At 45.3% G+C, this 27,936-nt stretch overlaps 1 pseudogene; it reads left to right on the top strand.

Moving 5' to 3' along the window:
• Window positions 1-847: 847 nt before the first annotated feature.
• On the top strand, window positions 848-7,193 carry LOC125523156 (uncharacterized; annotated as a pseudogene).
• The last annotated feature ends 20,743 nt before the right edge of the window (window positions 7,194-27,936 follow it).

Genomic DNA, 27,936 nt, shown 5'->3' with positions numbered 1-27,936 from the left:
AGGCCCGCTGGATGCCGTTTTGGGCCGTTTGGATGCTTGCCATGCTGGGAATCTTGGTTTGCACAGAAATTGTTCGCGTTTTCGAAAAGTATTCACAACTTGAAAAATTGCTCATGTTTACAAATAATGTTCACTATTTTGAAAAATGTTCGTATTTTCAAAATAATTAAGTATTTAATAAAACATTCCAAAAATCCAAAATTGTTAGAAATTCAGCTTTTGTTCGCTTTTTTTGAAGAAAAAATTGAAAATTGAAAAAAAATATGATTTTAAATACGTTCATAATTACAAAAAATGTTCATGGTATTCTAAAAAAAATCATTTTTCTAAAAAAATGCCCGCCGCACTCCGCCACATGCACAGTAGGAACATTTTCCTTATACTCGTTTTACATTTTTCGAATACATGATTGACATTTTTCAAATACACGAATACCAATGCTTAGATGTCGGATGGCTAAAAGGCCGACTTAAATATAAGAAGAAAAATAATAGTTTTTTTTTGGAAATCAACAGAGCCTTATTACTTGCTCTCTTTTTCTTTGGTAAATAGCATAAACCTACCACAACTTGGGGTAGGTTTCCAAAAAACTACCGCCTTTAAAATTTTCTTTATAACTCCCACTTTCGAGGGTTGGTTGTTTCAAAAGACCCAAGTCGCCAATCATTGCGTCTTGAACGGATTTATGACAAGACAGGCCCACCCGTCGGGGCCACGTCGGCAGCCGACAGACGGCGCCCGTGCTCACGGACGTTAGAGGCTGACGTTCTGACCGGGTCAAAATGACTCGGGACGGCTAACTCCCTCTCCCTCACTCTCCAACTCGTTCTCCTCTCTTTACTCGACCATGTCGTTGCCGGTGAACATGTCGTCGTGGAAGGATGCGGAAGAGAGCAGTGACAACGGCATCAACATGGGCGACGACTTCATGGACATGGACTACTTTGTAAGATTGGCTCCTCTCTGAATAGTTAGGGTTAGGGTTCTTAGATTTGGGGATTTTTTTTCCTTGTTTTGAGCTTTGCTGCACAGATTACATGGAATATGTCGTTGATCTAGCTTGCAATGTACGCAGGAGACACCGGACATCATTCCTGAGCCGCTTTACAACGATGTTGTTGTGGATGATGTGCCGAATCGCATGTTGTAGAAGCAAAGGCCGAAGAAATGTCTGGCTTTTGAAGGAGTTGATACTGGAAAGAGATTCATTGGATGCAATGTGCAGGTGAGTTACCAGTAGATGTCCATTATTTAGCTTAGTTGAAATGGCTAGGTTGAGACTCTGTTATCTTGGTAATTGTCTCTGAGATATATCTTAAATTTGAGAGTAGAGTGGAGCAGATTGCCTGCACAACTGAGAGTCTGTTGTGTCATTTGCTTAAGGTCCTTCAGGTTGACTACGCGCTACGGAAAGGCACGTGAGAAGGGAAGGATGCCACACTCGTGGATGGTCATCGGCCACAGCCAAAAGCGTCTTCATTTAAGGCGCCTTCGCTTGTAGTTTACACACTTAATCCTGTCGCATGCGTAGCCGTCGGATCAATCCTGATCAAACGCTCACGCTGGCCACAAGTCCCTTTAACAAGGGTCTTGTTTCAGAAGAAGAAAAAAAAGGTTCAGTGATGAAGTTTTTTTTCAGCAATAGGGTCTTATTTCAGAAGAAAAAAAGTGGTCTGATGGTGAAGATCTTTTCTTTTGCAACAGAGATCTTGCTTCATAAATATATCCCCGATTACAGAAAGTGTCGAAGGAGCACACAGCATTAGAGCTTGAGAGGCCAAGAATTGCAACATAACCCGCGTTTTAGAAACATAGCTCCGGTTGCAGCAACCGTCAGAGGAGTCTCCGGCGTGAGCGCTCGTCGCGATCGTGCTGGAGTAAAAAAAAAGACTTTACCTTATACCTACTTGTCTAGGAACGTTACGGGTAAACCTCAAAAAAAAAAGGAACGCTAGGGGTTTGAAGTAATAAATATAAAAAAGAGAACAAATACTCCCTCATTTTTCAAATATTTGTCTTTCTAAAGATTGCAACAAGTGGCTACATACAGAGCAAAATAAATGAATCTACACTCTAAAATATGTTTACATATATCCGGATGTTTAGTTCATTTAAAATAATTAGAAAGATAAATATTAAGGAACGGAGGAAGTAGTGTGCTACTGGGTGGCAGCCGTGTAGGGCCGGAGGGGGCCACGCCTCATGTTTATGTCGTTCATTCATACTAACCGCCGACAGATGCCCGTGAGTTACCGTCCCTACCACCATCTCAACCGGAGCCGGGCCATCTTCTGACTGACGATGTATACGGCATGAGCCGAGCGCACATCTTGATCTGGGCTGATGCCCCCTTGCCCGGCGAGCTGATTCCGAGCCCCTCCGGCGCCGGCGGCCGGCCCTTCCTCTCCTGCGCCTAGCCCGCTAGCAGCCCCTTCGCTCGAGGCTGCGCGCACGTACGTCCTCCTCCCGGCCGGCCCCTACATCCATCTCTGTAAGCATGCCTCTTTAATTTCCCTACCGTGATGTGATTCATTCTCCCCGGCCCCTGGCTTGGACTCTTTTCCTCCATTTCCCTACCCTACGCATTCCACTCGGCATCAGCAACAACACTCGACGACAAGCCCGATGTGAGTTATTTATCCAAAACCACCATATTATGGGCTAGGGTAACAGATCAGTACCACATTTGAGTCAAAGCACAAAAAACAACCAACAATGGGGCTAATCTGTAACACCGAGATAGTCGAATTTACTCACGAAAACAACGAAACCGATAGGTAGAGCCCACATGTCGGGACGATGTGGCATGCCTATCTGGACAATTTGCTGAGGTGGACGTAGGTCCCATATGTCATCCTCACGCACCTCCTCCTTCCTCCTCTCTGTCTTTTTTCTCTCTTCAACCAGCGAACACAGAGGACCTCGCCAGTGGCCATGCTCAGGCTGGACCCATGCCTCCGCCGCCATGGTCGGCCGCCACGGTCGTCCCCGCCGGCAGCCCAACGCCTGACGAGACGCCGCGTCCCCCGCCATCAACCTCCTCCTCTCTTCCAGGCCGCTCCGGCGATGCGCGCCTCGCCCCGAGCAGCACCACTCGGGCCGGTTGCCTTGCTGGCCGCCGCTCGCTCCGGATGTGGACGCCCGCAACCCCGCTTCCATGGATCTGGTGCCCAGGACCCGTACGGCGTCCGCATCGGCCGCCGGAGTCCACACCCCCACGGAGCCCATAGCAGCTCCTCCCCGATCTGCGGTCGCCGCCGGCCACCATTCTCATGGCGAGAGACCACTCCAAGCCCCACCACCTTGTCTGGGAGCACCGGAATGCCTCCCTGAGCACCCCTACTGGAGTTTTTGGACCCGGACGTCCAAAATTGGCCACGCCGCGGTCGTCTTCTTCACGTCTAACCACCAACGTGCCTCGATCTCCTGCTCCGGTGAATCCCTGCGCCTCGCAACTAGTCCCTAGGCTTCGACACGTCCTCTTGATGCCTTCGCCGCCAACACCGGCAAGCTGCGAGTCCCCAAGCCGTCTTCCTCGCCTCACCATGCTTCGTCGGCCGCTGCCGCTCACGAGGACGTTGCTCCAGTGCTACCTCCCCGCGTCCGAGCATGCATACGTGCTGAAGGTGAGCACCGCGCCCCTTCCCCGCACCATGGCATGTTGTGCCTTCGTCAGTGACCAGAGGATGAACGCACGGAAGGTGCTCGATGGAATGCCTGATAGAAAGAATGTTGTGAAGAAGATGACCCTCTAGTCATTGACAAGTGGGGCCCAAGTCTCATTTGCCACATCAATCGGTCAAAGTTTTTGGTCTTCGCCATGTCAGCCCGACAAGTGGGGCCAACCTGTCAGTTTCACTGTTTTCGTGAGCTTATCGGAGAATTAGTGCTCGGAGTTATAGGTTAGGCGCAGAGTTGGTGGTTTTTTGTGCCCTGACTCAAATGTAGTACCAAGTTGTTACCCTAGCCCATAATGTGATGATTTTGGGTAAATAACTCGCCCGATGTGGATGCCTTGCTGGCCTTCAAGGCGAGCCTAAGCGACCAGCGAGGCGCGCTGGCTGCGTGGAACACGACCGCTGCTCTCTGCTCCTGGCCAGGTGTCACTTGCAGCCTTAAGCATAAGCACAGGGTGGCAGTGCTTAACCTCACCTCGGGGGGCCTCGCCGGCAAAATCGCTCCATCAGTCGGAAACCTCACGTTCCTGAAGATCCTAGACCTCAGCCAGAACAAATTCCACGGCGAAATGCCTTCGTCGATCGGCTATTTGTCTCGTTTACGGCACATTGATTTGTCCGGCAACTCATTTCATGGTGATGTGAACAACGCTGGCTTGAACAACTGCACCGGTCTTGAAGCTATCAATCTTGACTTCAACCTCTTCACCGGGAACATCCCTGCCTGGCTTGGACGGCTGTCAAAGCTCAAGATCCATCTGGAGAGGAACAACTTCACCGGGATAATCCCGTCGTCGCTTACCAACCTATCAGAGCTAGAACAGATCTATTTCGGCAAAAACCACCTTCATGGTGCCATCCCTGAGGGCCTTGGCAGTCTCGGTAGTCTCGCATACGTCTCCCTCGGACTTAACCATTTATCAGGTACCATCCCTACAGCTCTCTTCAACCTTTCATCTCTAGTTGGATTTAGTGTGGCAGCCAATGAGTTGGATGGTAAACTGCCCTCTGACTTGGGGGATCACGTCCCGCACCTCATGGGCCTGTTCCTCGGGTTGAACAGCTTTACAGGAAGCCTTCCAGCTTCTCTTGTCAATGCAACTCAGATAAGGTTTCTCGACATCTCCTTCAACAACATCACCGGAACAGTTCCTCCTGAGATTGGAATGCTCTGCCCAGAAGTCCTCAATTTTAAGAGTAATCAGCTAATGGCAACCACTGCTCAGGACTGGGAGTTTATGACATTCCTCACAAACTGCACACGCCTCAGGTTCCTTAGCATCCAGGCCAACATGCTAGGTGGCATGCTGCCAAGCTCAGTTGGCAACCTATCAGCACATCTCCAACAATTTATTTTTGGATTTAATAAAATTTCTGGCAAATTACCATTTGGAATAAGCAATCTTGTCGGACTAAATGTGTTGGACTTCCCTCACAACCAACTTACTGGTGTCTTGCCTGACAGCATCGGAAGGCTAAATTTGCTTCAGCAATTGTATTTCAATAATAATCAATTTTCAGGGTCCATGCCATCCTCCCTCGGGAACTTGACACGGCTACTAGTTCTTTCAGCCGGCAGCAATAAGTTTAAGGGGGCCCTTCCAACAGGCCTAGGGAACCTCCAAGAGATAACTGAAGCAGACTTTTCAAACAATAAGTTTTCAGGTACATTGCCAAAAGAGATATTTAACCTATCAACCCTATCAAATACACTGGATTTGTCAAACAACTTTTTGGTTGGTTCTCTTCCACCTGAAGTTGGCAGTCTGACAAAGCTTACATACATGTATGTATCCATGAACAACTTATCAGGACCACTACCTGATACACTTAGCTATTGCCAAAGCTTGATAGAGCTCAGGTTGGACCACAACTACTTCAATAGTACCATTCCCTCGTCTATCAGCAAAATGCAGGGCTTGACATTTCTAAATCTTTCCAAGAATGCACTCTCTGGTGTGGTTCCTCAAGAGTTAGGACTCATGGACGGTATTCAAGAATTGTATCTTGCACACAACTACTTGTCTGGTCATATCCCTGAGAGCTTGCAAAACATGGCATCATTGTATCGGTTAGACCTGTCCTTCAATAATCTGGATGGCAAAGTTCCATCGCAGGGCGTGTTCAGTAATGTGACTGATTTTTGTTTGAAGGGAATTCGAGGCTTTGTGGTGGTAACTCAGAATAACAGTTGCCCCCATGCCCGCCGCTGGAATCAATGGAACACAAGAAGAAACGCCATTTCATTATCGCAATAGCTATCCCAATTGTTGGCGCAATTCTATGCTTGAGTGTGATGCTTGTGTTCTTCACAAGGAGAAAGGAAACAAAAGCTCAATCCACATCCACAAGTGGATTCCAATTGATGGGTGACAATTATCCAAGAGTTACTTATGTTGAACTGGCCCAGGGAACAGGTGGCTTTGCCACAGCCAATTTGATTGGTAGAGGAATGCATGGATCAGTGTATAAGTGTCATTTATTGCTGAACAACATGATGACCACAGTAGCGGTGAAGGTTTTTGATCTCCAACAGACTGGTTGTTCCAAAAGCTTTTTAGCTGAGTGTGAGGCACTTAGTAAGGTTCGCCATCGTAATTTGATCAGTGTCATAACTTGCTGCTCAAGCTCTGACTCAAGCCAAAACGACTTCAAAGCTCTTGTGTTCGAGTTCATGCCCAATGGGAACCTGGACAGCTGGTTACATCCGGATGTACATGATGCATCACGGCAACTGCAAGGATTGACATTGATGCAGAGATTAAATATTGCAGTCGATATTGCTGATGCACTAGATTATTTACACAACAACTGGGAACCGCCAATAGTTCACTGTGACCTGAAGCCAAGCAACATTCTTCTCAATGAGGATTTAGTTGCTCATGTTGGAAACTTTGGCCTTGCAAAGATTCTTTCCGAACCAGCAGCCGAGCAACTGATTAACTCAAAGAGCTCGAATGGAATAAGAGGAACAATTGGCTACGTCGCTCCAGGTAGCTTTAATTTTCTCTAACATTAAATCAAACAGTCCACAGCATAAATTTAGCAGGTATGCAAAATCATACCTTTTTATGTATGCAAATGTAGAATATGGTGAAGGCGGTCAAGTTTCTTCACGTGGGGACGTATACAGCTTTGGGTGTGCCATCCTCGAGTTGTTTATAGGCAAGGCACCTACTCATGACATGTTCAGGGATGGGTTGACCTTGCAAAAACATGCCAAGGATGCATTTCCAGGGATGCTGATGCAGATCGTCGATCCAGTCCTACTGTCCATTGAAGAAGCTAGTGCCAGTAGTTTGCTGGATGGAAGCAACACAATGGAACATACCAGCAATGCCACGTTCTCTGTCATAGAGGTTGCCCTGTCATGCAGCAAGCATGCACCCACCAAGAGAATGTGCATAGGAGATGCAGCTGCTGCGATTCACAGGATAAGGGATAGCTATGTTAGAATAACACAAAAGGAGTAACAAGGTCGGCAGTATATAACGCAAGACCTTATGCTGAAACATCCAGGTCATGTACACTTAATTGGCTTCATGGAGGTTATATGTTTGGCATTCTAAGCTTGGTTTTGGTTTGTTCGTTTCTGGCTCGTCATGTTTGCCTAGCTTGTTGATCTGTCCTTTCCACCTTATGTGTCAAGTTCCGTATTAAGAACTGGTAAATTACGTATTGGTTGTCTTCAAGCTAATCAGACTCCTTAGTGAAGCTAACATTCTCCTTCAAAGCACCCTCGGGTGTACCCATAGGATAGGGTAATAATGCCGGTTGGTCTACCTAATCTTCTGTAGTCCCATGTTGACCATTTCTAGTACAGTCATCAAACATAAAATTCAGCATAGATTCACTGACACAGGCAATACAAATTTACATTTCATAAGTTGATACACTGCTCTCGTCGTTTAGTTGATATATACCAGCAATGCCATGTTCTCTGTCATAGAGGTTGCCCTGTCATGCAGCAAGCATGCACCCACCAAGAGAATGTGCATAGGAGATTGAGCTGCTGCGATTCATAGGATAAGGGATAGCTATGTTAAAATAACACAAAAGGAGTAACAAGGTCGGCAGTATATAACGCAAGACCTTATGCTGAAACATCCAGGTCATGTACACTTAATTGGCTTCATGGAGGTTATATGTTTGGCATTCTAAGCTTGGTTTTGGTTTGTCCGTTTCTGGCTCGTCATGTTTGCCTAGCTTGTTGATCTGTTCTTTCCACCTTATGTGTCAAGTTCCGTATTAAGAACTGGTAAATTACGTACTGGTTGTCTTCAAGCTAATCAGACTCCTTAGTGGAGCTAACATTCTCCTTCAAAGCACCCTCGGGTGTACCCATAGGACAGGGTAATAATGCCGGTTGGTCTACCTAATCTTCTGTAGTCCCATGTTGACCATTTCTAGTACAGTCATCAAACATAAAATTCAGCATAGATTCACTGACACAGGCAATACAAATTTACATTTCATAAGTTGATACACTGCTCTCGTCGTTTAGTTGATATATAGCAGCAATGCCATGTTCTCTGTCATAGAGGTTGCCCTGTCATGCAGCAAGCATGCACCCACCAAGAGAATGTGCATAGGAGATGCAGCTGCTGCGATTCACAGGATAAGGGATAGCTATATTAGAATAACACAAAAGGAGTAACAAGGTCGGCAGTATATAACGCAAGACCTTATGCTGAAACATCCAGGTCATGTACACTTAATTGGCTTCATGGAGGTTATATGTTTGGCATTCTAAGCTTGGTTTTGGTTTGTTCGTTTCTGGCTCGTCATGTTTGCCTAGCTTGTTGATCTGTCCTTTCCACCTTATGTGTCAAGTTCCGTATTAAGAACTGGTAAATTACGTACTGGTTGTCTTCAAGCTAATCAGACTCCTTAGTGGAGCTAACATTCTCCTTCAAAGCACCCTCGGGTGTACCCATAGGACAGGGTAATAATGCCGGTTGGTCTACCTAATCTTCTGTAGTCCCATGTTGACCATTTCTAGTACAGTCATCAAACATAAAATTCAGCATAGATTCACTGACACAGGCAATACAAATTTACATTTCATAAGTTGATACACTGCTCTCGTCGTTTAGTCCTCCAACTTGTACGTCTTAAAGAGCACCACAGCATCTTGATCCAACTCAAACCCAGAAGTTTGTTATGAGAACACATCATACAGAGTTGTGAGTACCCGCAATGAGATGTATTGTCACGTAAATATCTGGTGATTGCTGATTAGTTTGCCCCTCATTGTCATGCATATATGGTTTGATATCTATGCAACAAGCAAAAGCCTTACTCTGCACATAGAACTGATACCTTGGCAATATATTTAGAATTTAGATAACTTGAATGATTTTCAGATAAATGTTTAAGCATTCAGGTCCGTGTCAGATCAACACCAAATGTGGGCACAGGTGACAGCAAACCATCACATGCTAATCAACAGCAAGTTTGTTTTGTAATTTGGTATATGCAGTAAACCAACAATAAAGATAAAAGTCTCTTGACCAGTAATATAGGTAGAAGTTGACTCAATTGAAAGCTAAACATTGACGATACAAACTAACAGAACCAGACTCCTTTATGAGAAAATGGTAAAAAGGACACAGCATTTTCCGCAAGACCTCCCATGTTTCATGAATGGAACAAACTCGATCCACTTCATCCAATTTTTCGCTCTCTGGCTCTGCTAAGAAGAAATATAAAACCCTTGAGCACAAGCCCGGGGAAGGATATGCCATAATCTAGAGAATGGTCCCGTCAACTCGGAACTCCAAGGCCTACACTCTAATTAAACTTGCAATTGGTTATATATTTTCAGGTGTCCTGCTAGCACTACAACCTCTAATGTAACATCCAGTCCTCACAAATTCACCGCTATGAGTGCTAATGTGTATCTGCAAGATCCCAGATATGCTACAAGTCAAACATTGTCCAGGAAACATTTCATGGGGCAGCCTGCTTTATCAACAAATTAAATTTGCAATTTGTTGTTATTTCAAGTGTCCTGCTATGCTAGCACTAGAAGAGTAGAAGTCTAGAATCTCTTATGTTTATGTAACCGTCCAGTCTTCACAAATTCATTGACGTGAGCACTAATGTGTGTCTGCAAGATCCCAGCTGCTATGATTCTACTGTATGGCAACACATACAGGGACAAGCAGGCATAGCAGTTTCACTCGAGCTAAGTACACTAGCTAGCTAGTCCAGAGATACAATACAACCAACCGTGGTTGCTAGTCCAGAAATACAATACACTGACACCGAGACTGGTACACTCTTACCCGCTTTCGGTGGCGGCGCCTCCAGCCCGTCCGTGCTGCGACGGCGGGGGATCCCGGCCGGCTGCATATGAAGCTCGGAGCGGCGGCGGTGGTGGCCGGCGTGGCTTAGATCCATCTGGGAAGAGGAGCAATGCTCTGCTCTACCGTGGTGGATTCGTCGTGCCGACTAATTTGGGTCTTCTGCCCTGGACCATGGGGTGGAGGCCCACCCGTAAGCCTAGTGCACCCGTCCGAACTTTTTAACCCATCATCAAACCGAGGCCCTGTGTGCTTTTCGGGGATCGGGAGCTAAAAAAATTTAGAGCATCTACCGCCAGGCGCACCAAACTCCCTCCATACACTAGCCGGGTCAGTGACTGGTCGAAAAAAGCTGATCCAAACGGACGCCTTAAACCAGCCCTAAATGTCCGGGCTGATCGGCAGACCTCTTAAATCTAGGGCGGCTATGAGGAAGCCCAGACATGGGTGGAGCCAGGATTTAGTCATTAGAGGGCGAGAAAGATAATAATCGTTTCAGAGACACAGCACAGAAATATAGTCTCAAAAGTAGAATTGATATGAATGAAAACATATGCTTGGTAATAACATGAGTTCAAATTATCAGCTACTCACAATGTACTCCTATTCTTCTGGAAGCAACTAGTTAACGAGCGCTCCTTTGGGAGCCTCGCAACAATCAGCGCCACTTGGCGCGCTCTCAGCCATTCGCCACGTATCGTGCTCTGGACGCTCCCTTCGGATTTTGTTTTTTTTATTTTTCCGCACGCGTTTTCAGCTTTTTAAATGGTTTTTTTCCCGGGTTTTTTCGACGTTTTGGTTTTCCCCCGGTCTTTCTTAGCTTTTCGATCAAAAAATTTGAAAAAAAAAATTCCGCGAAAAAACACGTTTTCTTTTATTTTACTTTCGCGAAAGTAACGGTTTTTCTTCCGCGAGAGACACGGTTGTGCTTTAGCGAGAGTCACGGCCGTGCCTTTCAAAAAAACGTGTTTTTTGTCTTTTTTTTCTTTCGCGAGAGTCACGGTTTTGCTTCCGCGAGAGGCACGGTTATACTTTTGCGAAAGTCACGGTCGTGCCTCTCGGAAAAGGGAAAAACAAAATGTGTTTTCTATTTTTTTTCTTTCTTTCGTGAGAGTCACGGTTTTGCTTCCGCGAGAGGCACGGTTGTGCTTTCGCGAAAGTCACGACCGTGCCTCTAGGAAAGGGAAAAACAAAACGCGTTTTCTGTTTTTTTTTCTTTCTTGAGAGTCACGGTTTTGCTTCCCCGAGAGGCACGGTTGTGCTTTCACGAAAGTCACGGCCGTGCCTCTAGGAAAGGGAAAAAAATACGCGTTTTCTGTTTTTTTTTCTTTCGCGAGAGTCACGGTTTTGCTTCCGCGAGAGGCACGGTTGTGCTTTCGCGAGAGTCACGGCCGTGCCTCTCGGAAACGAAAAAAAACGCGTTTTCTGTTTTTTTTTCCTTCCACGAGAGTCATGTTTTTGCTTTCACGAGAGGCACGATTGTGATTTCGCAAGAGGCACGGGCGTGCCTCTTTCAGAAAGGGAAAAAACCGTGCTCCTGGTTCGGTTTTTTGTTCGATTTTTTCGTTCGGTTTTTTTTGTGAAAAAAAGTTCGTTAAAACCTATCAACATGGGATCTAGTTTTGAAGATCTTGACGCGAGGAATCCAATGGTGAAAACAGTTCGAGATTTGGACGCACGGTTTAAGAGATAAAACGTTTTGAATAAACGGATCTACGAAAAAAAGGAAAACTCTCAGGTTGCGACAAATGGCGCGCTGTATCTTTGCAAGGAGTACTCCTTAATTAGTGATTTCGTATTCTTCTCAACAAAAAGAACAATGTACTCCTACATAAAAAAAAAGTTATAATTAACTGGAGCATTGGGCTTCCCTGTGGCCAGGACATTGTTGGGCTCTCCTAGCAACTTATGTGGGCGGCAGCCTACTTACGAGATCTTTTTTTTTCTACAAAACCTGCTCGATCTTCCTCCCGACGGCGCAGGCGTCCCCGCAAAGCGCCTCCGGCACCCACGGCGACCTCCTGACCTCGCGCTCAGCCGTGCCGTCCACCGTAGCCCGCGCCACATGCATATCTATATATATGCACGTCCTTCAATGGACACTCACTTACATTTGTATATATATTAAAAATACCTGAGTAGTTCGTTAAAAATGTGTTAATATTTTAAATTATATGAATATTTCTTATGCATCGATATTTTAACAAAAAGGTTCATTCTGTATTAAATAATGTTCAGCCCATATTGTATATTTCTTAATCAAAAGTAATCCCTTCGTCCCATAACGTAAGATATTTTTTGACACTACACTAGAGTCAAAAACCGTCTTACATTATGGGACGGAGGGAGTAGTAGAAATGTTTTCCTTGTGTTTCCAGAAAAAGTATCATCATGTATTGAAAAAATATTCGTTGTGTATGAAAAAATTGTATGTCGCATATTAAAAAAGGTCAATTCATGTTAAAGATTGTTCATCATATATTTTTAAAAGTTTAATCATGTATTAAAAATGTTTTTCTAAGAATACTCTTATATTGTAAATTGTTCTTCGTGTTTTCTAAAAAAATCACCGTACAAGAAAAATATGTTCGTCGTGTATAAAAAAATTACATAACAAAAAAGTTCTTAACGTATTAAAATATGTGTTTTTCCTAAAAAAAACTATATGCATGGTTATTTTCAAAAGCATCATCATGTCTTTGAAAAAATGGTCATTGCATATGAAAAAGCATGTTCAGCGTGTATTGAAAAATTGTTCATTCTATTCTTAACATTTGTTTATACCGATCAAAATTGGATCATGTACAAAGTAATTGTCCGTCAAGTATTTGAGTAGAAAGGTTCATGTAATTTAAAATATTTTATGCATTTAAAAGAAATGTCATATAAATTTCAAAGGTCGTCATGTTTTTTAATAAATGATCTGGTAATTTTCAAATAAAAATGAAAATAGACAGAAAAATAAGAAGAAGAAAATAAAAGTAAAGATGAAAATAAAAAATTGATACAACAAAAAGTATCGGGAAATCATATAAGAATACCAGAAAGATTACCGTACACCAAAAGAAACCGCTCAGGTAAACGGGCTACAGAAGCAATGTAACAAAAGAAACAAAAAAGGCCGATGAAGCTTCGTCTTTGCAGTGGTTTCATTCTGCACTGGCTCAATAGATGTACACACGAATTTCCTTCGTTGTTCTCAAATAAAAAACCCGAGTTTCCTTCGCCGGTCCTTATGTGATTTTGTGTTTTTTTTTGGTTGCGGGAAAAGGAGTGTAACTCGGTGCATGTGACCTTTTCCATTTGAAGTGGAACACGTTACGTCCCCTAGGGTTCCCCTAGGGTCTACCTTATCCTCCGACGGCGCCGCCGACGGAGTCCACATATCTTCACCATAGACTCGCTGGATTCCTGCGAGCGCTAGGTAGACTACGTCTGCGCGTCCCTGGTACGGTGGTTGCATGGGGGATCCGGGAGGTTTGAGTACTGGAACGAGCTTGAAGGAAGGAACGAAGGAGATGCATACGGGGGGAGAGGTGCGGGAGGAAACAAGATCGGGGAGAGGACAATCCAATCCTCTGCCCGAGGAGAAGGCTGCGGAGGCGCTGCCAACATCGGATGAGGCTGATATGGAGGAAGACAATGGAGGGGATTGGGATCATAGTGGCCCTGATCCAACCCTAGAGGATGCTTTTGAAGGCATGAATTTACACGGTGAAGAAGAAGAAGACCTGGACCTCTCTGGGGAGGTGGAGGATTTGATCAAGGACGTGAGGTGGTTGGCCCTGTTTAGGGTCCATACCATGAGACCGTTTAGCCATGCTGCCCTTTTGAACTCCATGAGAAACGCGTGGGTATGTGCGCAAGGGGTGACCTTCAACATTAAGGGCCCAAACCTGTTCCTGGCACAGTGCCATTGCTTAGGAGATTGGAAGCGGGTGATGGACGGAGGCCCTTGGCAGTTTAGAAGAGATCCCGTCGTACTTGTTGAGTATGACGGATTCACAAACGTCGTTGAATATGCACTTGATATGTATCCTCTTTGGGCGAGAATCAAAGGTTTGCCGGATGGTTTAACAAGGAAAAAAGAACTTGCGGAGAAGGTGGCGAAGAAAGTAGGGGAACCACCGTTTACTGTCATTGTTAATGAAGGGAAGATTAATCCTTCTAGCTATTTGCGGGTGAGAGTGTTTGTGAATGTCAATAAACCTCTTGTGAGATTTGTGCCGATCACGTTGAAAGAAAGGAAGAAATACCCTGTCTGCTATGAGAAGCTTCCAGACTTTTGTTTCTTTTGTGGCTGCATGGGACATGTCGTTGAGGAGTGTGGTGATGGCATACAAGATCCTGGTACATGTGAATGGGGTGAGTATTTGCACTGGAATAATGAACCCAATGGAGGAGGCACGGGTGGTGGTAGAGGAGGAGGATGGCCGGGTTCAGGAAGGGGTGGTGGTGCAGCTGGAGGCCGTGACCACGCTGGTAAAGGGGATGGTGGTGCTGGCAGAGGAAGAGGAGGAAGATCAAACAGTGGAGCAGGGCGTGGTGGGGGAACCAAATATGAACATGTGAATCAACAACAAGATCATGATGAAGCATTAGGGGAGGAGGGGAAGAATGCCCGCAAAAGGCTGATCAGTGCGGATGGTACTATTAATGTCAGGGGACAGGCAGTGCAAAATTTGGTAGGGAAAGTGTCAAGTACAGTTCTGATGATTGAAAATGGGAATGCAACAGAAGCTTCGGCGGGAGTAGGGGTGAATTCTACACCTGGCAAAGCCCCCATTGTGAAAAGGAGACGTCATGGAGAGGGAGTTGAGGGAGAAAATGTTGATATGTCTATTGAGGCGGCCTCCGAGGCGGAGAGCCGCCGGTCACAATGATTCTTCTCAGCTGGAACTGCCGGGGTGGGGGGCATACCCGGACAGTTCGTGAACTAGCGACGTTATGTCAGTCGCATTCCCCCATGTTAGTCTTCTTATGTGAAACGAGGCAGAAAGAAGAGAAGATGAAGAGAATACGGGGTCCTCTAGGCCTCAAAGGTTTTTGTGGTGTTGATAGTAATGGCATGAGTGGTGGTCTCGCGCTTTTCTGGCATGAGTCTTATGAGGTGGAGATTATGGATAAAAACGAACGACATATCGATGCTCTTGTACGAGTTAATCGAGACGCCGATCAATGGAGGATTACTTGTGTGTATGGGGAACCAAGAGTGGAAAATAGACATCTCATGTGAACAAAATTACAGTCTTTGAAGAGTACAAATGAGTTGCCATGGTTAGTGGTGGGAGACTTTAATGAGGCACTTTGGGACTTTGAACACATGTCAGCAACTCCCAGGGCTGAATCTCAGATGGTAGCTTTTAGAGATACATTGGAAACCTGCGGTTTGGTGGATCTTGGGTTCGTTGGTGTCCCATTCACTTATGACAACAAGAGGTCAGGTTCTGGAAATGTGCGGGTACGTTTGGACAGAGCTGTAGCTACAAATAATTGGAGAAATATGTTTGCCTTTTCATCAGTTCTGCATGTTCCGTCGTCATGTTCTGACCATGTGGCGTTGGTACTTAAAAGTTCACCCGATGAGGTTCCGACAGGGCCAAGGAGGGACGCATTGACTAAAACAATGTTGTCTCTCGGATCATGGAGCAAGAAATTTGGTAATGTTACGAGGGAGCTAGCCAAGTCTAGGTCGCAATTGGAGGAGCTTATGCATATGAATGCAGATCAACAAGACATCCGGAGGGTGACGGATAAAATGAACGAGTTGCTATATCAAGAAGAGATGATGTGGCTCCAGAGGTCTAGGATTTCATGGCTGAAGGAGGGCGACCGTAATACCAAGTTTTTTCAGAGCAAGGCTGTATGGAGAGCGAGGAAGAATAAAATACGTCAACTCACTGATAGTATTGGCGTAGTACATTCAGATTTTGCTGCAATGGGAAAAATAGCAAATGAATACTTTCAGACTATTTTTGCTGCTGATCCCTCACTTGATGCTTCGCCGGTCCTTGATCTTTTGGAGCCTAAGATTTCGGAGGAAGATAATGTCAAGCTTTGTGCTCCATTTACGGACAAAGAAATCTCAGACGCATTGTTCCAGATAGGGCCACTAAAAGCCCCCGGACCTGATGGCTTTCCGGCAAGGTTTTTTCAGCGGAATTGGAGTATTATCAAAGAGGATGTTTTAGCTGCGGTTAAGGACTTCTTCCGGACAGGAATAATGCCTCATGGGGTAAATTCTACTTCCATTGTTCTTATTCCAAAAATATCTAACCCCGCTAAGATTTCTGATTATAGACCCATTAGCCTCTGTAATGTTATTTATAAAATCATTTCGAAATGCCTGGTGAACCGGTTACAACCACTATTGGACAATTTAATTTCTCCAGAGCAGAGCGCCTTTATTCCTGGAAGGATGATAACGGGCAATGCCCTTGTTGCGTTTGAATGCATCCATTACATCAAACAGGAGAAGGACCCAACAAAAAGCTTCTGTGCTTACAAGCTAGATTTGTCAAAGGCTTATGACAGAGTGGATTGGGTGTTCTTGAGGCAGGTGATGCAAAAGGTGGGTTTCGCTCAACGATGGATTGACTGGGTTATGACGTGTGTCACATCGATGAGGTATTCTATCAAATTAAATGGTACCCTCTTGGATTCATTTGCACCGACGCGTGGGCTTCGGCAAGGCGACCCTCTATCACCATTCTTATTCCTGTTTGTGGCAGATGGCTTGTCAGCAATTTTAAAGAACAAAGTGTCTTTGGGTGAGATTACCCCTGTTAAGGTATGTAGAAGGGCTCCTGGTATATCTCATTTGCTATTTGCTGATGATACCTTGTTATTCTTTGAGGCCTCCAGTGTCCAAGCGGTTAGTGTAAAGGCTGCCCTGGAATTGTATAGCGCGTCCACTGGCCAAAGCTTGAACTATAATAAATGCTCTATATTTTTTGGTGCTGCCTGCCCGGTGACGATACAGGAGCAAGTAAGAGATGTGTTGGGAGTTACAAGTCTGGTATTCGAGGAAAAATATCTGGGCCTTCCAACACCAGAAGGGCGTATGTCTAAAGAACGGTTTCAGAACTTGCAAACAAGTCTCACAAAGTGATTGATTCAGTGGGGTGATGGACTCCTTGCCCAGCCAGGTAGAGAGGTTTTAATTAAGTCAGTGGCACAGGCCTTGCCGACGTACATGATGGGTGTCTTCAAGTTACCATACTCGGTGTGCGATGATCTCACAAGAATGGTTAGGAACTTTTATTGGGGTTCTAAGGAAGGAAGAAGGAGGGTCCATTGGAGAGGTTGGGACTATCTATTACAGCCCAAGGCTAAAGGAGGTGCAGGATTCCGTGACTTTCGATTATTCAATCAAGCACTGTTGGCACGCTAAGCCTGGAGGTTGCTATCCAAACCAGATAGCTTATGCGCCCAAGTGCTAAAGGCTAGATATTATCCCCAAGGTAATCTAGTAGATACGGTCTTCTTAGGAAATGCTTCCTCATCATGGCAAGCTATTAGTCACGGTCTAGATCTTTTGAAGAAAGGTCTAATATGGAGAGTTGGGAATGGAAAGAGTATTAGAGTGTGGAGAGATAATTGGATACCGAGGCCTTACTCATACAAACCTGTGTTTATTCAAGGCCGGTGTCGTATCCGCTTTGTGTCGGACCTGCTTAACGACAATGGCTCATGGAACGTGGAACTGCTGCAGCAATACTTCATACCAGCTGATGTTGAAGATATTTTGAAGATACGGGCGTCACCGAGACTTAGGGAAGATGTTATTTCATGGGGCCCGGGGAGGCTAGGAGTTTTCACAGTGAAATCAGCTTATGCCATGGCTTTTGACGAAATTCACAGGGGGTCCTCAGAAGCATCAAGCAGTTCGCCGGATGGTAGCAGGACATGCTGGAAGTTTATATGGAAGTGCAATGTTCCCCCCACTGTACGTAATTTTGCCTGGAGACTGTCGATTGATTCTCTTCCGACGTGGAAAAATAAGTATAAGATTGGCCTCGAAACATCTAGCAGATGTGCCGTTTGTGGCATGGAAGAGGAAGATAATTATCATCCGTTTCTGAGATGCCAGTTTGGACGAGACCTTTATCTAGCCATGTCCAAGGTGTGGTGTATATCAGCAATTGAATCGCTGCTACCTGTTGGGAAACAGTGGCTACTCCAGGCCCTTGCTCCCCTTAATGATATTCAGAGAAGCATGTTGGTGCTAATCTTCTGGAGAAGCTGGTACGTGAGGAACGAGATAACACATTACAAACCACCACCGCCCATGGTCGTCTCAGTAAAATTTCTACAGGACTATCTGGATGTCTTGTTCTGTATCAAATTCAATTCCCACATGGACCCGGTTAAAGGGAAGTACAGCATAAACTTTGACCAAGGCGCTGTAATGCATGCATGTGCTCCTGTCCTTGAAACGTCATGGAAACCGCCCCAACAAGGTTGGGCTAAGTTTAATACGGATGGGTCTTACTCATCGGATGGTGGCGCGGGAGCTGGGATGATTCTACGTAATGTTGATGGTTCTGTTGTGTTTTCATCCTGCAGATCTTTGTTCTCATGTAGAGACGCCCTAGAAGCTGAGTTGTGTGCATGTATGGAAGGATTATCATTCGCAATTCAACGATCGGATCTTCCGATTGAAGTTGAGATGGACTCGAGTACGGCGGTGCAGATGATTTCCTGTGGCGAGATGGACCGCTCAATTTATGCTTCCTTGGTTGGTGAAATTAAATTCCTATTAAGCCTTAGGCAATCTTGTATTACTTATGTCCCTCGTTGTCAAAATAAAGCGAGTGATAGTCTCGCTAATTTTGCTAGAATAGAGGGCAGGACTATGACATGGATTGGTTCGGGGCCTGAGGATGTTTTGAAGTTCGTCCTAGATGATTGTAAGGACCTGATAAATGAGTAATACAAGTATTATTCCCGCAAAAAAAAAGTGGAATGCATTTTGTTTTTAATTGAGGGAAGAGGAATGCATTTTTTTTGAGACAAAGTGGAATGCATATGCTTACTGACACTTGGACTGTACAATTGGGCCTCTTGTAAAGAACAGGGTTGGGCTCTGCCTGCAACTCATGCAGGCTCCAGCCCACTTAGAGCATTACTAGTAGTACTCCTAAACCCTCAAACCCTCAAAAATAACCGTTTTTTTTGCGGGTTGCAACAAAAAAAACGCAAAGACTAGAACCCCTAAACCCTCAAACCCTCAAAGAAAAGTAAGGGTCCAACCCTCAAACCCAATTTCAAACCGTAGAAGTGAGGGTTGGAGGGGGGCGCTCGACACCAGCCCGCACTCCCTTCCCCCGTCGCGCGGGAGGGAAGTTTCCCGTCCCCAACCTCCCGCTTCCTCCCTCCCAAGCCGCCGGCCGTCGCCCGCCGCCAATCCGGCCGGCCCCCCGCCTCCCCTCGACGCCGCCGTCGTCCCGCCCCTGCGCCACACTCCCCGCCGTCGGATCCGCCGTTCCCGCCGCCTCCCGCCCCACGCCCCAGCCCCCGGCCGCCCCGCCCCGCGCCCCGCCCCCTGGCCTCCTGCCCCGCAGCCTCCCGCCCCGGCGTCCCGCCCCCCGGCCTCCTGCCCCGCCGCCTCCCGCCCTGCCCCCCGCCCGCCCGCCTCAGCCGTCGGCCCCGCCCCCCAGTCTGAAGGAAATATGCCCTAGAGGCAATAATAAAGTTATTATTTATTTCCTTATATCATGATAAAAGTTTATTATTCATGCTAGAATTGTATTAACCGGAAACATAATACATGTGTGAATACATAGACAAACAGAGTGTCACTAGTATGCCTCTACTTGACTAGCTCGTTAATCAAAGATGGTTATGTTTCCTAACCATGGACAAAGAGTTGTTATTGGATTAACGGGATCACATCATTAGTTGAATGATCTGATTGACATGACCCATTCCATTAGCTTAGCACCCGATCGTTTAGTATGTTGCTATTACTTTCTTCATGACTTATACATGTTCCTATGACTATGAGATTATGCAACTCCCGTTTGCCAGAGGAACACTTTGTGTGCTACCAAATATCACAACGTAACTGGGTGATTATAAAGGAGCTCTACAGGTGTCTCCAAAGGTACATGTTGGGTTGGCGTATTTTGAGATTAGGATTTGTCACTCCGATTGTCGGAGAGGTATCTCTGGGCCCTCTCGGTAATGCACATCACTTAAGCCTTGCAAGCATTGCAACTAATGAGTTAGTTGCGGGATGATGTATTACAGAACGAGTAAAGAGACTTGCCGGTAACGAGATTGAACTAGGTATTGAGATACCGACGATCGAATCTCGGGCAAGTGACATACCGATGACAAAGGGAACGACGTATGTTGTTATGCGGTCTGACCGATAAAGATCTTCGTAGAATATGTAGGAGCCAATATGAGCATCCAAGTTCCGCTATTGGTTATTGACCGAAGACGTGTCTCGGTCATGTCTACATTGTTCTCGAACCCGTAGGGTCCGCACGCTTAAGGTTTCGATGACAGATATATTATGAGTTTATGAGTTTTGATGTACCGAAGTTAGTTCGGAGTCCCGGATGTGATCACGGACATGACGAGGAGTCTCGAAATGGTCGAGACATAAAGATTGATATATTGGACGGCTATATTCGGACACCGGAAGTGTTCCGGGTGATTTCAGAGAAAACCGGAGAGCCGGAGGGTTACCGGAACCACCACCCCCCCCGGGAGAAGTAATGGGCCATATGGGCCTTAGTGGAGAGAGAGAGGGGCAGCCAGAGGTGGGCCGCGCGCCTCCTCCCCCTGGTCTGAATTGGACTAGGAGAGGGGGGGCGGCGCCCCCCTTTCCCTCTCCCTCCCCACTTCTTTCCCCCTCCTAGTAGGAGTCCTACTCCTACTAGGAGGACTCCTCCTTGGCGCGCCATAGAGGGCCGGCCGGCCTCCTCCCCTTGATCCTTTATATACGGGGGCAGGGGGCACCCCTTGACACACAAGTTGATCCACATGATCATATTCTTAGCCGTGTGCGGTGCCTCCATCCACCATAGTCCTCGATAATATTGTAGCGGTGTTTAGGCGAAGCCCTGCGACGGTAGTACATCAAGATCGTCACCACGCCGTCGTGCTGACGGAACTCTTCCCCGACACTTTGCTGGATCGGAGTCCGGGGATCGTCATCGAGCTGAACGTGTGCTAGAACTCGGAGGTGTCATAGTTTCGGTGCTTGATCGGTCGGGCCGTCGAGACGTACGACTACATCAACCAAGTTAACGCTTCCGTTGTCAATCTACAAGGGTACGTAGATCACACTCTCCCCCTCTCGTTGCTATGCATCACCATGATCTTGCGTGTGCGTAGGAATTTTTTTGAAATTACTACGTTCCCCAACTGTGGCATCCGAGCCTAGGTTTTATATGTTGATGTTATATGCACGAGTAGAACACAAGTGAGTTGTGGGCGATATAAGTCATACTGCTTACCAGCATGTCATACTTTGGTTTGGCGGTATTGTTGGACGAAGCGGCCCGGACCGACATTACGCGTACGCTTACGCGAGACCGGTTCTCCCGACGTGCTTTGCACATAGGTGGCTTGCGGGTGACAGTTTCTCCAACTTTAGTTGAACCGAGTGTGGCTACGCCCGGTCCTTGCGAAGGTTAAAATAACACCAACTTGACAAACTATCGTTGTGATTTTGATGCGTAGGTAAGATTGGTTCTTGCTTAAGCCCGTAGCAGCCACGTAAAACTTGCAACAACAAAGTAGAGGACGTCTAACTTGTTTTTGCAGGGCATGTTGTGATGTGATATGGTCAAGACATGATGCTAAATTTTATTGTATGAGATGATCATGTTTTGTAACCAAGTTATCGGCAACTGGCAGGAGCCATATGGTTGTCGCTTTATTGTATGCAATGCAATCGCGCTGTAATGCTTTACTTTATCACTAAGCGGTAGCGATAGTCGTGGAAGCATAAGATTGGCGAGACGACAACGATGCTACGATGGAGATCAAGGTGTCGCGCCGGTGACGATGGTGATCACGACGGTGCTTCGGAGATGGAGATCACAAGCACAAGATGATGATGGCCATATCATATCACTTATATTGATTGCATGTGATGTTTATCTTTTATGCATCTTATCTTGCTTTGATTGACGGTAGCATTATAAGATGATCTCTCACTAAATTATCAAGAAGTGTTCTCCCTGAGTATGCACCGTTGCGAAAGTTCTTCGTGCTGAGACACCACGTGATGATCGGGTGTGATAGGCTCTACGTTCAAATACAATAGGTGCAAAACAGTTGCACACGCGGAATACTCAGGTTATACTTGACGAGCCAAGCATATACAGATATGGCCTCGGAACACGGAGACCGAAAGGTCGAGCGTGAATCATATAGTAGATATGATCAACATAGTGATGTTCACCAATGAAACTACTCCATCTCACGTGATGATCGGACATGGTTTAGTTGATTTGGATCACGTAATCACTTAGAAGATTAGAGGGATGTCTATCTAAGTGGGAGTTCTTTAAGTAATATGATTAATTGAACCTAAATTTATCATGAACTTAGTACCTGATAGTATCTTGCTTGTTTATGTATGATTGTAGATAAATGGCCCGTGCTGTTGTTCCGTTGAATTTTAATGCGTTCCTTGAGAAAGCAAAGTTGAAAGATGATGGTAGCAATTACACGGACTGGGTCCGTAACTTGAGGATTATCCTCATTGCTGCACAGAAGAATTACGTCATGGAAGCACCGCTGGGTGCCATGCCTGCTGCTGGAGCAACACCAGATGTTGTGAACGTCTGGCAGAGCAAAGCTGATGACTACTCGATAGTTCAGTGTGCCATGCTTTACGGCTTAGAACCGCGACTTCAACGGCATTTTGAACGTCATGGAGCATATGAGATGTTCCAGGAGTTGAAGTTAATATTTCAAGCAAATGCCCGGATTGAGAGATATGAAGTCTCCAATAAGTTCTATAGCTGCAAGATGGAGGAGAACAGTTCTGTCAGTGAGCATATACTCAAAATGTCTGGGTATAATAATCACTTGATTCAAATGGGAGTTAATCTTCCAGATGATTGCGTCATTGACAGAATTCTCCAATCACTGCCACCAAGCTACAAGAGCTTCGTGATGAACTATAATATGCAAGGGATGAATAAGACTATTCCCGAGCTCTTCGCAATGCTGAAAGCCGCGGAGGTAGAAATCAAAAAGGAGCATCAAGTGTTGATGGTCAACAAGACCACTAGTTTCAAGAAAAAGGGCAAAGAGAAGAAGAAAGGGAACTTCAAGAAGAACAGCAAGCAAGTTGCTGCTCAAGAGAAGAAACCCAAGTCTGGATCTAAGCCTGAAACTGAGTGCTTCTACTGCAAGCAGACTGGTCACTGGAAGCGGAACTGCCCCAAGTATTTGGCGGATAAGAAGGATGGCAAGGTGAACAAAGGTATATGTGATATACATGTTATTGATGTGTACCTTACTAATACTCGTAGTAGCACCTGGGTATTTGATACTGGTTCTGTTGCTAATATTTGCAACTCGAAACAGGGACTACGAATTAAGCGAAGATTGGCTAAGGACAAGGTGACGATGCGCGTGGGAAACGGTTCCAAAGTCGATGTGATCGCGGTCGGCACGCTACCTCTACATCTACCTTCGGGATTAATATTAGACCTAAATAATTGTTATTTGGTGCCAGCGTTAAGCATGAACATTATATCTGGATCTTATTTGATGCGAGACGGCTATTCATTTAAATCAGAGAATAATGGTTGTTCTATTTATATGAGTAATATCTTTTATGGTCATGCACCCTTGAAGAGTGTTCTATTCTTATTGAATCTTGATAGTAGTAACACACATATTCATAATGTTGAAGCCAAAAGATGCAGAGTTGATAATGATAGTGCAACTTATTTGTGGCACTGCCGTTTAGGTCATATCGGTGTAAAGCGCATGAAGAAACTCCATACTGATGGACTTTTGGAACCACTTGATTATGAATCACTTGGTACTTGCGAACCGTGCCTCATGGGCAAGATGACTAAAACGCCGTTCTCCGGTACTATGGAGAGAGCAACGGATTTGTTGGAAATCATACATACAGATGTATGTGGTCCGATGAATATTGAGGCTCGTGGAGGATATCGTTATTTTTTCACCTTCACAGATGACTTAAGCAGATATGGGTATATCTACTTAATGAAACATAAGTCTGAAACGTTTGAAAAGTTCAAAGAATTTCAGAGTGAAGTTGAAAATCATCGTAACAAGAAAATAAAGTTTTTACGATCTGATCGTGGAGGAGAATATTTGAGTTACGAGTTTGGTGTACATTTGAAACAATGCGGAATAGTTTCGCAACTCACGCCACCTGGAACACCACAGCGTAATGGTGTGTCCGAACGTCGTAATCGTACTTTACTAGATATGGTGCGATCTATGATGTCTCTTACTGATTTACCGCTGTCGTTTTGGGGTTATGCTTTGGAGACGGCCGCATTCACGTTAAATAGGGCACCATCAAAATCCGTTGAGACGACGCCTTATCAACTATGGTTTGGCAAGAAACCAAAGTTGTCATTTCTGAAAGTTTGGGGCTGCGATGCTTATGTGAAAAAGCTTCAACCTGATAAGCTCGAACCCAAATCGGAGAAATGTGTCTTCATAGGATATCCAAAGGAGACTATTGGATACACCTTCTATCACAGATCCGAAGGCAAGACTTTTGTTGCTAAGTTCGGAAACTTTCTAGAGAGGGAGTTTCTCTCGAAAGAAGTGAGTGGGAGGAAAGTAGAACTTGACGAGGTAACTGTACCTGCTCCCTTATTGGAAAGTAGTGCATCACAGAAAACTGTTTGTGTGACACCTACACCAATTAGTGAGGAAGCTAATGATAATGATCATGAAACTTCAGAACAAGATACTACTGAACCTCGTAGATCAACCAGAGTGAGATCCACGCCAGAGTGGTACAGTAATCCAATTCTGGAAGTCATGCTACTAGATCATGATGAACCTACGAACTATGAAGAAGCGATGGTGAGCCCAGATTCCGTAAAATGGCTTGAAGCCATGAAATCTGAGATGGGATCCATGTATGAGAACAAAGTGTGGACTTTGGTTGACTTGCCCAATGATCAGCAAGCAATTGAGAATAAATGGATCTTCAAGAAGAAGACTGACGCCGACGGTAATATTACTGTCTACAAAGCTCGACTTGTCGCAAAAGGGTTTCGGCAAGTTCAAGGGGTTGACTACGATGAGACCTTCTCACCCGTAGCGATGCTTAAGTCTGTCCGAATCATGTTAGCAATTGCCGCATTTTATGATTATGAAATTTGGCAGATGGATGTCAAAACTGCATTCCTGAATGGATTTCTGGAAGAAGAGTTGTATATGATGCAACCGGAAGGTTTTGTCGATCCAAAGGGAGCTAACAAAGTGTGCAAGCTCCAGCGATCCATTTATGGACTGGTGCAAGCCTCTCGGAGTTGGAATAAACGCTTTGATAGTGTGATCAAAGCATTTAGTTTTATACAGACTTTTGGAGAAGCCTATATTTACAAGAAAGTGAGTGGGAGCTCTGTAGCATTTCTGATATTATATGTGGATGACATATTACTGATCGGAAATGATATAGAATTTCTGTATAGCATAAAGGGATACTTGAATAAGAGTTTTTCAATGAAAGACCTCGGTGAAGCTGCTTACATATTAGGCATAAAGATCTATAGAGATAGATCAAGACGTTGAATTGGACTTTCACAAAGCACATACCTTGACAAGATTTTGAAGAAGTTTAAAATGGATCAAGCAAAGAAAGGGTTCTTGCCTGTGTTACAAGGTGTGAAGTTGAGTCAGACTCAATGCCCGACCACTTCAGAAGATAGAGAGAAAATGAAAGATGTTTCCTATGCTTCAGCCATAGGCTCTATCATGTATGCAATGCTGTGTACCAGACCTGATGTGTGCCTTGCTATAAGTCTAGCAGGGAGGTACCAAAGTAATCCAGGAGTGGATCACTGGACAGCGGTCAAGAACATCCTGAAGTACCTGAAAAGGACTAAGGATATGTTTCTCGTATATGGAGGTGACAAAGAGCTCATCGTAAACGGTTACGTTGATGCAAGCTTTGACCCTGATCCGGACGATTCTAAATCGCAAACCGGATACGTGTTTACATTAAACGGTGGAGCTGTCAGTTGGTGCAGTTCTAAACAAAGCGTCGTGGCGGGATCTACGTGTGAAGCGGAATACATAGCTGCTTCGGAAGCAGCAAATGAAGGAGTTCATATCCGATCTAGGTGTCATACCTAGTGCATCGGGTCCAATGAAAATCTTTTGTGACAATACTGGTGCAATTGCCTTGGCAAAGGAATCCAGATTTCACAAGAGAACCAAGCACATCAAGAGACGCTTCAATTCCATCTGGGATCTAGTCCAGGTGGGAGACATAGAGATTTGCAAGATACATACGGATCTGAATGTTGCAGACCCGTTGACTAAGCCTCTTCCACGAGCAAAACATGATCAGCACCAAGGCTCCATGGGTGTTAGAATCATTACTGTGTAATCTAGATTATTGACTCTAGTGCAAGTGGGAGACTGAAGGAAATATGCCCTAGAGGCAATAATAAAGTTATTATTTATTTCCTTATATCATGATAAAAGTTTATTATTCATGCTAGAATTGTATTAACCGGAAACATAATACATGTGTGAATACATAGACAAACAGAGTGTCACTAGTATGCCTCTACTTGACTAGCTCGTTAATCAAAGATGGTTATGTTTCTTAACCATGGATATAGAGTTGTTATTTGATTAACGGGATCACATCATTAGTTGAATGATCTGATTGACATGACCCATTCCATTAGCTTAGCACCCGATCGTTTAGTATGTTGCTATTACTTTCTTCATGACTTATACATGTTCCTATGACTATGAGATTATGCAACTCCCGTTTGCCAGAGGAACACTTTGTGTGCTACCAAACGTCACAATGTAACTGGGTGATTATAAAGGAGCTCTACAGGTGTCTCCAAAGGTACATGTTGGGTTGGCGTATTTCGAGATTAGGATTTGTCACTCCGATTGTCGGAGAGGTATGTCTGGGCCCTCTCGGTAATGCACATCACTTAATCCTTGCAAGCATTGCAACTAATGAGTTAGTTGCGGGATGATGTATTACAGAACGAGTAAAGAGACTTGCCGGTAACGAGATTGAACTAGGTATTGAGATACCGATGATCGAATCTCGGGCAAGTGACATACCGATGACAAAGGAACGACGTATGTTGTTATGCGGTCTGACCAATAAAGATCTTCATAGAATATGTAGGAGCCAATATGAGCATCCAGGTTCCGCTATTGGTTATTGACCGGAGACGTGTCTCGGTCATGTCTACATTGTTCTCGAACCCGTAGGGTCCGCACGCTTAAGGTTTCGATGACAGTTATATTATGAGTTTATGAGTTTTGATGTACCGAAGTTAGTTCGGAGTCCCGGATGTGATCACGGACATGACGAGGAGTCTCGAAATGGTCGAGACATAAATATTGATATATTGGACGGCTATATTCGGACACCGGAAGTGTTCCGAGTGATTTCGGAGAAAACCGGAGAGCCGGAGGGTTACCGGAACCCCCCCGGGAGAAGTAATGGGCCATATGGGCCTTAGTGGAGAGAGAGAGAGGGGCAGCCAGAGGTGGGCCGTGCGCCTCCTCCCCCCCTGGTCCGAATTGGACTAGGAGAGGGGGGCGGCGCCCCCCCTTTCCCTCTCCCTCCCCACTTCTTTCCCCCTCCTAGTAGGAGTCCTACTCCTACTAGGAGGAGGACTCCTCCTTGGCGCGCCATAGAGGGCCGGCCGGCCTCCTCCCCTTGATCCTTTATATACGGGGGCAGGGGGCACCCCTTGACACACAAGTTG

This window comes from Triticum urartu, chromosome 7A, assembly GCF_056163025.1.
Source record: "Triticum urartu cultivar PI428250 chromosome 7A, HENAU_Tu73, whole genome shotgun sequence".
NCBI classification, from domain to species: domain Eukaryota; kingdom Viridiplantae; phylum Streptophyta; class Magnoliopsida; order Poales; family Poaceae; genus Triticum; species Triticum urartu.
The sequence above is the reverse complement of the archived record's forward strand: the minus strand, read 5'-3'. Positions and strand labels throughout refer to the sequence as shown.